This window comes from Pectinophora gossypiella, chromosome 6, assembly GCF_024362695.1.
Source record: "Pectinophora gossypiella chromosome 6, ilPecGoss1.1, whole genome shotgun sequence".
Classification (NCBI taxonomy): domain Eukaryota; kingdom Metazoa; phylum Arthropoda; class Insecta; order Lepidoptera; family Gelechiidae; genus Pectinophora; species Pectinophora gossypiella.
The window spans coordinates 2189842-2204206 of NC_065409.1; the positions used below are offsets into that span (position 1 = coordinate 2189842).

At 38.7% G+C, this 14365-nt stretch overlaps 1 protein-coding gene across 6 annotated transcripts in view; it reads right to left on the reverse strand.

Annotated features, from left to right (window-relative positions):
- The window catches only part of LOC126367291 (uncharacterized), a 177944-nt gene that overhangs the window by 119664 nt on the left and 43915 nt on the right, over nt 1-14365 (reverse strand). For 5 of the 6 annotated variants that reach the window (XM_050010723.1, XM_050010721.1, XM_050010722.1 and 2 more), the window contains exons 1-2: nt 12969-13144; nt 12240-12283 (exon numbers count right to left, since the gene is read on the reverse strand). The gene's annotated coding sequence lies outside the window, so the exon portion shown is untranslated. Of the gene's footprint in view, nt 1-12239; nt 12284-12968; nt 13145-14365 lie in introns of those variants that run through there. The other variant, XM_050010718.1, reaches the window with a different exon arrangement.

Below are 14365 nucleotides of genomic sequence, written 5' to 3' on the forward strand. Positions count from 1 at the left end.
GGTACTTAGTACATCTGACCACCCCAATTGGGATATAGTCGTGAGCTTATGTTATGCCCTTGAAATAGGGCTTTCAAATATTTTATTGCCAATTTGAAGTTGTTGAATTCACATAAAGTACATTTTCAAATTCTTGAAATTATTGGCAGCGATAACAAAGTAACCCCTCGCGTCTGTCTGTAACATTTATTTCATAAAATGCTAACGAAAAACAATTTGAATTTGGAATCCAACAATCCAATGGATCCCTAAAACCAGCCACAGTTTTTTGCAGATTTTGAATATGACGCGAATACCATTTTGGAAAGGAATTCAGGCGTGGTAGTTGTTACATCATTCATTCATTCGGAACATTTTATTACTTTTTAATTACATATTGTTACTGATCATTGCATTGGTGACTCAAACCACTTTCTTATTACACGCACAGTACAGCGCCATCTGTATTGTTTTTGAAAAAAGTATCCTGGAAAGTCCCTCATTGAAAGAAATTGAGATTGTTGAAGAAAATCACTTGGAGAATGTGAATTGTCAAAAAGACACTTATGTGGTTTTGTGTATCAGGGGGTTAAAATGGCCACATCGAAGCAATTCATCTAAGAAAGCAATATTTAAATTTGACATTTGCGCATATAAAAGTAAGTGCGCAATGCACACGAATGTCGATCCAATAGCAATATTGCTTTCTTAGATGAATTGCTTCGATGTGGCCATTTTAACCCCCCAGGCCACGTAATTCATAATTCGACGTCAAGAATACCAATTGGACATGCACATAGATTACTTTTAATGAGTTTTGACATTAAAAACGATAAGTATGCCGTTATCTATCATGATAGGTAATGTAATTATGATGGTAGACTGCTAGACGTCTTTTAAAAACGATATTTTCAAGAGGATATTAGAAAATATTATACCTACTAACCAATGCCATTACAAAAAGCAAAAATTGTGGTCTCAAAAAGTGGTTGTTAAATCTTCTTGTCATTTCGATGGCATTCAGATTTTTTCAGCCCAGTATTTTGCCTCCCGGACAGCATTTTCAGCAGCATTCATAAGCTCCTCCCGCGTACAACTATCAAGCCATGCGGAGAAGACGTCAAATGAGCCATCGTCTGTGGCGTAACACCACACTCGCAATGCAGGTCCAAACCGTTCAGAAAACCCCACTTCCCCAACCATCAACCCCACACAAGTTATCACACAATCGGAGGCTATAGAATTCAATTTGCTTCGATCCTGACTCCTGACATACTCTTGCTTCCTCCAGATTAATCAATACTTTCATACACACACGCCGGTTCGCAGTAGATTGCACTAAACCTTTCTAAGGATATCTCCAATTTGGTCGATGGGCGTCCTTCTAGGTCTTCCTCTGTCAGCCCTACCAAAAACCTTTGCTTTATATACCGCTTTCGTAATCCTATTATCCTTCATCCGCTCTACGTGTCCAAACCTACTTCAACCTACTACATTCCCTTTTCAATCTTCTTACTCTTCTACTCAATTGTTTCTTACTCTATCACACAACACCTCAGATGCTAAGCAACGACCTAATTTCTACGGCGTTAATCCTACTTTCATTCTTCATCTTCCTGGTCTTTACATGATCAATATTCTAATACAATGCAAATAGACCGGTCGAACCAATAACAACAACAAGAAATACAAGTGAACAATACAATACACTAAGCCCCACACACTTTCTACATAATCAATTGTGACATAGACCACACCCAGTCCTAATCACTTGGTAGAATATGATAACAAACAATACATCATTATTCACCATTTCTCGCGTCAATGGTGACCAAATGGACTGTTGAATATTTATTAAATTAGTTTAAGAGTAACGGCCTCCGTGGTCCAGTGGTTTGAGCGTTGAGCTCACGTTACGGAGGTCCCGGGTTCGAACCCCGGTGGGGACATATCACAAAAATCATTTTGTGATCCCTAGTTTGGTAAGGACATTACAGGCTGATCACCTGATTGTCCGAAAGTTAGATGATCCGTGCTTCGGAAGGCACGTTAAGCCGTTGGTCCCGGTTACTACTCACTGATGTAAGTAGTCGTTACATGAGCCATCTCAGGGGCCTTTGGCGGCTCAATAATAACCCTGAAACCAGGGTTGATGGGGTTGGTATTCCACCTTACAACCCACACGATAGAAGAAGAAGTAGTTCTAATTGAATATTTGAAAAAGACAATAGATTCTAAGATATTATTGTGTTTCGAACGCACAAATATCAACTCATGGTGTACGAAGTTCTACCCGGTAGCTTGCGCACTACATTCATCCGATATCTCATACTTAATAATTTTCTACTGTCCGGCGTTCTCGGACACGGGTCGGATAAGAATCGGATGTAGATGCCCTTAGTACGACATTCCAACGCGATTTGACTAGCAATTCTACTGCCCAGTAAAAGATTGAAGCAGAGAATTTCACGTACATTGCTTGTACAGCATTAACACCAATCCATACATTAATTTTAAGACTAAGAATTCATATTTAATTCAAGAATAATTCAATTTGGAGAGGAGAGAAGTTGGTTCTCTGTATGTTCGGACTAATCTTACGAACCATTGAATGAATTTGCATGCGGTTTTATTACAGATCATAGAAACAAATCTCTCAATAAGAACTGTTACCATAACATAAACAACGCAATATATTTATATATATCATACTATTGTTATGATCTGTATTTCTCTAAATCAAACCAAACAAGTTTTCACAAAGCAAATCAAATAAATTCAAATTAAAATCAAATTCAAATTTAGTTTTTTAAATTGTTTTTTTTTTCTTTTTTTTTTGTGCTCAATAAAGTATTTTATCTATCTAGCTATCTCTACGAAGACTATAAGGTAAAAATTATCACCAGACGAAGCCATTAGAAGTCGCTAGTGAACATGTAAGGCTTAAGAAAACCACGCAATGGAACGCGAAGGAAAGTTGGACGATAAAGTGTAGCAGAATCAAGACGAGTGATCTGATGTATACGGTCGATCGAGACATTATTGACGAGATGTGCCTTTTTTAGCCAAAACACATTTGTCATGGAAAAGGTGAAGAAACTTCGGTTTTCTCTAAAAGAAAAAAACGTGATATCTGGAATCCGTGTCGATTTTCAAGTTCACAGTTTCTAATATAACTTTGTAGCGTGAATAATGCGAGGTTTGATTAAAATAGCTTTGAAATAAGATGCAAAAACAAATAGGTAACATTATAATGCTGTAAAGTTATAGAGTTTTTTAGTAATTGAAAAATAAGTAACGCTTCCAGAAGACCTAGGGTCCAAAAAAGCCATATTTTAGCAATCCATCAAACAAGCAATAAGTAGGTACTGCAATTAGTGATTTCTTACATTTTCCTACGTAAAATTAAGTGCGCAATGTCAACAATAATTGATCTCATTACTGCTTTGTACCATGCTCTCAATGAACTTGATTAAGTTGTGTCTAAAAGACTTAATTACCAAGAAAACCTGATGTTGTTACAAAAGTTGCCTGTATAAACTCACCCAACCGAGAACCAAACCCGTAATCTCTGATATGGTGGACTAGCCCCATTCTACACGCATAACGCGCGCGTTACTATAAATGAAGCAACCTAACCAACGCTATCGCTCGTTAGCTATTGGTTTAACGATAAATAAACAAATTCTATTGGCTCAATAAACGCGTCGCGCGCAGGCAGAAGGACTAAGCAAAAGACGTCGTCATAATTTAAAATTCGAATTCAAGGGGGTAAAACCCAACGTTCGAAATACTGAGAGGAAATTATCGTTACGAATACTAACTCTTTAGGGAGGTAAGATCCTTCGATATTACATATGCAAGAAGAATATAAAACATGTCGCAATTTTTCATTGCCTTGGGTTTTCCCGTAGTACTTAAGCTAAAACATTAAAGTAGGTATGTTTGGAATTGCGACGCTGCCGATATAGTAATATTATTTTCTTTTATTTTTTCTTGGGAAAACTCTTCATGTAAAATCCTTTACGTTTGATGCAAAAAGAATTGTTGAGTTGATTGAAACACGGAAACAAACTCTTTCAGATGCATTTTACTTAATGATTATTTTTAACAGCCTCCGTGATCTAGTGGTTAGAGCTTTAGGCTCACGATCTGGAGATCCAGGTTCGATTCTCGATGGGGACATTGGCGAAATCACGCTGAGACTGTCCTTTGTTTGGAGGACATTGCAGGCTTCAATTACCTGATTGTCCGAAAAAGTAAGATGATTCCGTGCTTTGGAGGGCACGTTAAGCCGTTGGTAAAAAACACCTCCAACAACCAGCAGTGGAGCAGCGTGGTAGAGTATGCTCCATATGCCTTCTGTTTAATTGATGGGAGGATTGTGTCCTGCAGTGGGACGTATTAGCGGGCTGGTCACATTTGTCGCAGAACCGACGACTGCTGGTGCAAGCGAGTTCTGGAGTGGAGACCGCGTCCAGAGAAACGCAGTGGGGGATGACCCCTGGCAAGATGACGGGACGACTTGTAGAAGGTGGCTGGAAGCAACTGGATGTGTAAAGTTGAGGATAGGGCTTTGTGGCGCGCCTTGGGAGAGGCCAGCAGTGGACTGCTGTGGGATGATGATGATGATGATATTTTAGTTTGACAGTGCTATCTATCTCTCTTTTTCTTTCACTAATCGTTTAAGTGAAGATCGGTATTATTTTGAAAGCATTGTATTTTAAAGGTACGTCAATGATATTAAGTCGTCAAGTAGGGAAATCAGAAGCGTTTCACCTCGTAAAATTCGCGTTAAATATTGACTTGACGACTCGAGTTAAATATCGAATGTATGAACAAACTGGCACTGCAAAGCATACACGAAATAAGAATACGCAACAAGAAATAATTGCATAATCCAACCATTAACCCGCAGTGGAGCAAAGTGTACCTACTCCACAGTATGCTCCGTACCCCCTTCGCTTGATTGAGGGGAGGCCTGTGCCCAGCAATGGGACGTATATAGGGTTTATGTTATGTGTTAATGTTATATGATATGTCCAACTATTATTAATAAAAACACATAAACAGCCTATTATAGGCAATATAATGTACCCACTTTAGGACTCTGTCGCACTACCATATTTGACATTTAGTGAGACTTACAGTTCAATTTGTCAAAAAAGTTAATGTGACATGGTACCAAAGTGTATACATATTTAATACTCGTGACTGTACATGCCTGCCTTCAATCAAGCGAAGCGGCTATGGAGAGGACTCCACCACGTTGCATAATTTAAAATAATGATAGGTAAATTCGAAATTCTAACAGATTTGAATTGATTTACGATACCCACAGATATAGGCAAGAGTGATTGGAGCGTTCATCCAACAATTTAAAAAAGATCTTTTTTTAATTATTCGTTGTCTATTGACTTATTTCGATTTGTTTTCGAATTCATGACGAGCTCAGCGGTGAAGGAAAATGTTGTGAGGACCCACATTTTTGTGAAATGCTTTTCGGAGGTATATGACCTAACCTGTTATGGGCTGATTTTCCCTTAGGGTTGGAATGTCAGACAAGCAGTCGCTTCTGACGCGAGAAAAACGCGACCTGTTAAATCTTCAGGTACTTAAGGTTTGTTTTGCGAAAACGGGATAACTTTAGGGAGATGACGATAATGAATCTATTGATTTATTTATTGATCTTAACGGTACAATACTTATACTATCGATTGCAACGACTGTATTAACGTTTTTTTTTAACAGCAAGGGAAAGTCAGGTAAACAGCCCACTTTAAAGCGAGTAAGAAAGAGGCTTACGGTGAATTTGTTGGTGAAACGTGACGTTTCGTGTATTCGATACAGACAAACATTAGGTTCGGTATAGTTATATGTAGAGTAGATCGAACGTTTGATGAATGTGGAAGAAGCAAGAGAGGTGTGTCAGGATCGAAGCAAATGGGATTCCATTAAATTCATCTTTTTTGGGGTTATGTATACGTTTTTACAATAAAATACCAGATAATATTTTAAATTTGTCAGAGAATAAATTTAAAGCTCACGTGAAGCTTACTTTATGTAAAAAGCTTATTATAAGATTAATGATTACCTAAATGATAAAAATGGTATTGAATGTGTTCCTCTAGTTATTAAATAACTTGTAATGTACCCTCATTGATTTAAAAGATGTTTTGCTGACAAGAAATTGCAACCAGTTTCTTGTCATTTCTTCTCCTCAGCCATAACACCTTGTGAAATGACGTAAATTCAAAAATGTTACACTGATTCAACTAGTTTATCCATGATAATTACGTTAAATAAATGATTCTGATAGTCTCTGCTTACCCCGGTGGGAAATAGGCGTGAGTTTAGGTATGTACCTAAACTACATACATACATACAATTGTATATGTAGAGTAGGACAAGCTGTAAGCACGAGTGTATCCACATAGGTAATCAAACATTTTATGGGCTACAGTGATCGAAGCAGTAATATATACATACATAAACTCACGCCTATTTCCCACCGGGGTAAGCAGAGACTACAGAATTCCATTTGCTTCGACCCTGACACACTTGTCTTGCTTCCTCCACATTCATCAATCGCTTCATACACGCACGCCGGTTCAGAGTAGATCGTATTAAACCTTTTCTAAGGACATCTCCAATTTGGTCAATGTGTCCTAGGTCTTTCTCTGCCAGCCCTACCATCAACTTTCGCTTTTTATACTGATTTCGCAATTCTATTATCCTTCATCCGCTCTATGTGTCCAAACCAAATTCAAATTCTAAATTCAAATTCGTTTATTGCAAAAAATGTGGTACATATATGGCAGTAAAAGTAGTAAAATTATAGTTTCACACATTCAATCCAATCTAACATTCCCCTATATTTCAGTAACAAAAAAAAGCTTTATACTATACATCTCTGCCTATCCCTTCAGGAATACAGGTGTGACGCTATATATCATCATCATCATCTCCCTAGCATTACCCGTTTTTCACAGGGTCCGCTTACCTAACCTGAAGATTTGACAGGTCCGGTTTTTTACAGAAGCGACTGCCTGTCTGACCCTCCAACCCGCGAAGGGAAAACCCGCCCAATACAAATTAGGTCACATACCTCCGAAAATGCACATCTCGGGAATGTGGTTCGATGTTTTCCTTCACCGCTGAACACGTGATAATCATTTATGATCCAAACATGAAATCGAAACTGACAATCATTGTTTTAGGCCTGGGCTGGATTCGAACCTGCGACCGCAAAGTGGGAGGCAAGCGTTCCAACTGGGCTAACACGGCTCCCACGCTATGTATGTGTATAGTAAATTTTACTTAACACTTTCAAGGGCAGAACGTTTACGGAAGTTCCGATTGCTAGGTGTCATACTATAAGTAGTATGACACCTAGGAATCGGAACGTCCGACCAGACACCATGGGTCATTGATGGTTCATATAATAAGTTATATGAACCATACATACATACATACACAACATAATTCATACAATATATGTTCATATAATATATGAACCATCAATGACCCATGGTGTCTGTCCGTGAAGGGGTTAAGTACTGCTTGTTCCACTGTGCTGTGGAGAAGCGTGGTGGAGTATTTTACATACTCCCTCCGGTAGATTAAATGGAAAGCCTATGCCCAGCAGTGGGACGTATATATAAGCTATATAATTATGTTGTGTATGTATGTATGTACTGCTTATTATGCCGTAACACCTTGCACATATTTCCGTTTTCGTATCATTGCTTTATGGAAAAACAAAGCGATGTTAGATAAAGTATCTAAGTAAGAAATATAGTTCAACGGAGCATAAATAGGCGGGCAGTTGCTTAAACGTGAAATACCCATGTTCGTTCGCGCATGCGTGAAGATGATGGTGTTCAAGTCGAAATATGTGCGCAAGAATTTTTACAACTTGTGGTTATAGCGTTGAATGTTAGGTAAGGATTAGATATAGCGGACCCCGTAAAAGAGCTAATTTATAACCTTCAATAGAGACAGTGGTAGTATCTTTTTTGTTTTTTATCGTTGGGAAAAGCGTCCTATATAGTTTAGTATTAATATAGTTTGTTTGTTTTCATTTACGGTGAATGTTGTGTACGCATGTAATCGGCAAGCATATATACCAAGTCTTTCTATTTATAATGCTGTCTGTAAAAGTTTAATATGTATTGCTGTATGTGTACCTAAATAAATAAAGCGTTACGCATATCCTGGGTGTCATGGTTATGTGGGACTCCCTGGATGGAGACACCCGGTATACCCACTGAAACCCCACGGTGTTCCTGCCTGCACCTTTCCAGGCTACGTTCCCCAAAAAAAAAATTGATGGCGCTGTTTAGATTTAACGTGGTTTTTACTTATTTTCTCATTTCTCGGGGTACATAATTATAAAAAAATATAATATAATACGAGTTAGACCGCTTCTCGAAACGGTGGCGCGAGCAAGCTGGGGACAGGGAGGAGTGGAAGAAGGGAAGAGAGGCCTTTGCCCTGCAGTGGGACATTGAGGGCTATTAATAATAATAATAATATAATGGCAGAGCCATATATAAATGTAATTGTTGCTTGATATTTGGATCAGATACGTATAGAATTATGTTGCTACCTAATTAAACAATGTTCACTTTATTTTACTTGTTTCACTTTATTTTGATCAGAATGTCCCTTTGTGTTTTGACTCTCATGTGGGCCGATACGACATTAGCCGAGCTGGTTAACCTCTTTAGTTTTAAGTCTTACATTACCAATATAGGCTCCGGACACAGGTTGGCCGCTGTAAGGGGATGCCTGGTTGATGGTTGCGATGATTGCGAGTGTGGAGTATCACCACAAACTATGGCTCACCTTTTGTGCTGTCCTAAGTGCCCTAACTGCTGCATTATTAAAGACCTTCACGAAGCCACTGACAAATTATTGGTCAGCAAAAATTTAGTATCGATCGCCATCGACTCGCAAAGAAGAAGAAAATTACCAATATGTTCTTTTAATATTAAGAAGTTAATGTAACGTCTTAAACTTAAATAAAGGATAATAATGGGTCATCATTTATACCCAAAAACAAAGGTAAAAGATACATATGACTGTTATACATGAAATTAGAAGGTTAAATGAAGGCGCCATCTATTTTTTTTGGGGAACATGACCTGAAAAGTTCTTCATTATTCGTCTATTTGAGAATGGTAGTACCTAATATAAAGTACCTTCTAAGTCCGTGCCACAGAGTTCTCATGATACAGAGATGCCGCGGAAGCATAGCCGGTTAGCCTTAAATATGCACAAAACGATCATAAATCGCATTGTAAAACTTTTCACATCATTCGCTTCTTTGGTATCGCGCAACCACAACTAGCGCTTGTGTTAATACGCAATGAACGGCGGGCCTGCAAGAAATATCTTCACACGTCGACATGTGGACTCGTGTAATTTACTGCTGAAGGCATATCTCCTGTTTTCGTGATCTGTGGCCAGAATCTTATCGTCATAACAGATAATTGACGTCACAAAAGGCATAATCTTTAAGTTTTTGTGTTTGTAGTGACAACGTGATTAACTTAATGTATTGAAATCTACTAATCAGTTATCATTATTAATGCTACAGATAAAGAAAGCACGAGTTATCGCATGTGCATACTAAAATTTTATATCAGCAGTTAGGATTATGATGCAACGCTTTATTTGCATTGGAATTCAATTATTTAACTTCTTCTTCTTCTATCGTGTGGGTTGTGAGGTGGAATACCAACCTCATCACCCCTGGTGTCAAGGTTACTATTGAGCCGCCAAAGGCCCCTGACATGGCTCAAGGTAATGACTACTTATTTACATCAGTAAGTAGTAACCGGGACCAACGGCTTAACGTGCTTTCCGAAGCACGGACCATCTTACTTTCGGACAATCTGGTGATCAGCCAGTAATGTCCTAACCAAACTAGGGACCACAAAGTATTTTTTGTGATATGCCCCACCGGGAATCGAATCCGGGACCTCCGGATCGTGAGCCCAACGCTCAGCCACTGGACCACGGAGGTCGTTGTTTTATTATTTAACTTATAAATTATGTATTATCAACGTTCCATAGCATCACGCCTGTCTCCCCGATGGGGTAGGCAGAGGCACACCCCAGACATTTCCTACAAACAACTTCGTTTTACTTAGACACTACACATTGACGTTATCGTACACACGCATCTGTGTGTGTGGCGTCAGACGCCGTACGATTCAAGTCTAAACTATGTTCGAAGGGGTGAGGTAAACCTAGCTCAGACGCTGGTGGGGAGCGGAGTGTTGTCGTTCTATATGTAGTATTATTCTTTATTCTATGACAGAGGTGTATAGTTGGTAAATACAACCAGTCCTCGCCTATGTTTAAGTCCCATGTAATAGGGGGCGACCAAATTGCCATTATCTGCGCAGAAATCTTGGTAATCACGTGATATCAATCATATAAGATCCTACATAACATAAACTGCCTATATAGGTACGTCCCACTGCTGGGCACAGGCCTCTTCTCAATCAACCGGAGAGGGTATGGAGCATACTCCACCACGCTGCTCCACTGCGGGTTGGTGGAGGTGTTTTTACGGCTAATAGCCGGGACCAACGGCTTAACGTGCCCTCCGTAGCACGGAATCAACTTACTTTTTCGGACAATCAGGTGATTCAAGCCTGAAAAGTCCTTACCAAACAAAGGACAGTCTCACAAAGTGATTTCGACAATGTCCCCATCGGGAATCGAACCCGGACCTCCAGATCGTTAGATATAAGATCCTAACTGGAACTCATTTACAGCCCGAACCGGGATTCGAACCGGTGATACTATGGTGTAAGTCATGAGTTCTCTGAACTGGGTTATCACGGATTTTTACGGAACTCTATCATACATGGATCTCTATCACGTAGAAGTTGTGTATTATCATATATTTAAGATACGATAAAAATGAGTAGGTAGGTATATGGTCGTAAGGCCCAAAGTCCTTTTAAAATCCAAATCCCATTGTTTAACTATTGTGTCTGGGAATCCGGGCCTTACGAGGATATAAATTGAAAAACGTCTAGGGCCCTGTGCCGAGGTTTTTCTTGCAGCTTCTTTTCCCCGGCTATACAGGTTGTGAGAAGCTGCAATATCTTTAGGCGGATGAGATGCCCGTTATGTAAAAATTGACGATTCAAAGTGTAACTGTGTTACCTACTGAATAAAGATATTTTTGATTGACACCATTTAAAGGTAAGTGATTACTTTTTCATTAAGAAAATAGTTTTGTGTTTAACCACTACCCCACCTAATACCTAGGAAAGTGAAAATGTGGCGTAAGGTGGCAGAAAATACTATTCAGATCTGCTAATTTTAATCTACAGTCTTTATGTTGTTGATTTATGCAAAAAAATGTTTAATTTCTTTCCATTCTTAGATGAAGAAATCAATCTATACGGCACCGACCGCCCAGCCGGTGCGGCCGAGTACTGCGGGGCGGAAGGCAAGAGGAAACCGCTGCCCTATATTTCCCTAAAAAGTAGCATGGTGAATGCTACACCGACTACAGCGTCGCTCTTAATTTTTTTTTAAAGAACGTCTAGGGCCCTGTGCCGAGGTTTTTCTTGCAGCTTCTTTTCTCCGGCTATACAGGTTGTGAGAAGCTGCAGTAGTTTTAGGCGGATGAGACGTTCGTTATGTAAAAATTGACGATCCAAAATGTAAACATGTTACCTACTGAATAAATATATTTCTGAATTGAATTAATGATAAGGATATACGGCACCAAAACTGAAAATTCGGCTTAGGTGACGAATATGCCGAACACCAATAGTATATATTCGGCGAATACTCCTATTCCCAGTCTTACCAGTTGAACTACTGGGAATTTCCTTCCCAATAGACTTACTGAATAGGAAGACTTTGCTTTTCCCATTAGTTTAACTATGTCAAAATTTTTAAATCAGAAATCAGAATCATTTATTCAACGTAATTATCATGGATAAACTTGTTGAAGGTCAATGTAACATTTTTGAATTTACGTCATTTAAAACATAGTCCTTATAGGGCACATACTTATTCTAAACTAACTTTACCCTCTGAAAAGTTTCACTATCAACATTTTGTTTTTAAGGAGACTTGATTATATTTGCCCCGAATGGCCTTAACTCTACTTGGTCGGAAAACTCACTATCAATCGAACTACTAATACTTATTGGTTTTCTTCTCATTTGAGTACTAGTCACTGCATTCCAATGTGTAAAATAAATATCTAAAGAACTTACCTTTATGTCGACATATCGAGCGAATACAGCATAAGTATAGGTACCTGAAAGAAACAGCTGTGTAAATAAAATAAATTCAATTACTCATACTAAAACTGCAAGGAATTCCACAAATTAGATAATAATTGTACTTTTTTTCTTTTTTTTAGTGTGTCAGGTTCGAAGCAAATGGAATTCTATAGTCTCTGCTTACCCCGGTGGGAAATAGGCGTGAGTTTATGTATGTTGTTCTTTTTCTCTAGCATCGTGTCCCACTGCTCTGCTGAGCAAATGCCTCCTCTCTTCTCTGCCACAGTTCCTTATTCAGGAATATGTCTTACCAGTCCCCTTCAAAGGCGTACATACACATACATACATAAACTCACGCCCGTAATCCCTAATAGGGTGGGCAGAGCCACAAGTAATATAATCAAAGACAACTTGCAGCCACTGTTGATACGTTGCAAAAGGCGTCCAGATCGTATTTCCACCTTCTTTTTTTAATTGTATTTAGTTCTTCAACTTCAACTTTATGGTTGTATGGCAACCGGTCGTTTGTACTTAGTTAAATTTATGTTAAATTTTATTATCTTACTCGTCATATAGACTGATGTCAGAAGATGCTTATTTGACGTGACCTTAGCATAACGTTGTTACTACTTGTTACTAACTTTGACCGTAGACAGAACACGCTAGAGGCTATTAATATTCCATAAGGTAAAGGCAAATGGCCTGTCGATGCCAACTTACCGCAGAAAGCTAAAGAGATTGAACACAGATCCGAAAAGAACATCTATCCCTTTATCGGAGAAATAAAGAGAAGAAGATCACACACACACACACAATCCAGATATGTCACAGCACTATTTTCGATATTTGAAATTTAAAAAGTTTGGTATTGACCGTTGCGCGCGAGTGCGCCCGCGCGCGACCGTTGGTGAACTGTCGGCAGCCTTCCATCGAAAGGCTTATTTTTTTCTGAGATGGCGCGCTTTGCGTAACCGATCCGTCGGATCGTAATTAATACTCAATAAAGCCAAATAGACTATTTTTGAATAGGAAATTGATATTGCCGAGTGTACAAATAATTGCTTCATATTTTTATGTGTAGGTTTATCGAATACTGGAGTTCGTTGTGTGTTAATGTGCAAATAGCAAAGGATCGTAAGTTCGAATTCAGATTTGTTGTTTTTATTACACTCTAATAAACAGTTATAGGTACTTTTCTTTTAATTAATCGTAGTTTTGTGCGATAATGGTTTGGTTAAATAAGCTAAGTCAATCATTATAATTATTTAAATAGTAGAGAGAGCAAAGTCGTTAATATAAGTTTTAATTCGGATCGAGTACAATAGGTATTAGCACTATTGAAGACCTGTACGAAGCCACTGACAATGCCGTAAGCGTGGCCAATTATTGGTCAGCAAAAATCTAGCTTCGATCGCCATCGACTCGCAAAGAAGAAGAATATACGTAAGTTAGTAATATAAGTAAGTATATCCATTGATGCTCACCCCTAAGTTAGTTGTAGGTACACTAAAATTAGTGTGCCCATAGCTTTAATGAAAAAAAAAAAAAGCTTTAATGACGCTGGAAATAGGACTGACGTTATCAATGTAGGTACTCACGCGCATCTGTGGCCTGCACCTGTTGTTACACAGTAAACACCTTGCAAACAAAGTACGACATGAGCCACGGATTTTGAACCTATGGTGGTATTAATAAACTAATCTCAGTTGAGACTGCCCTCAAGATCATGCTCAAGTCCCTGTTTTTATATAAGAACTGTCACTTTGACATGATCTTGAGGGCAGTCTCGAAGCTGAGATTAGTTTATTAATACCACCCCTAGACGCTTTATTTAGATACTTCTAAAACTTCTTCTTCTAAGTCTTCTTATCGTGTTGGTTGCAGGAATCGGGGCCATTATCTTGGTAACATAAAAATCAAAACGACAAAACTTTCGTATGGAGTATAACCTTCTATGGATGTGAAACGTAGACGCTGACTTAGAAAGACAGAGAGAGACTCGAGGCTTTTCAAATGTGGTGTTGGAGGAGGATGGAAACTATACGTTGGACTGGAAGAGTTACTAATGAGGAAGTGCTAGTAACACACACACATACATAAACTCACGCCCGTAATCC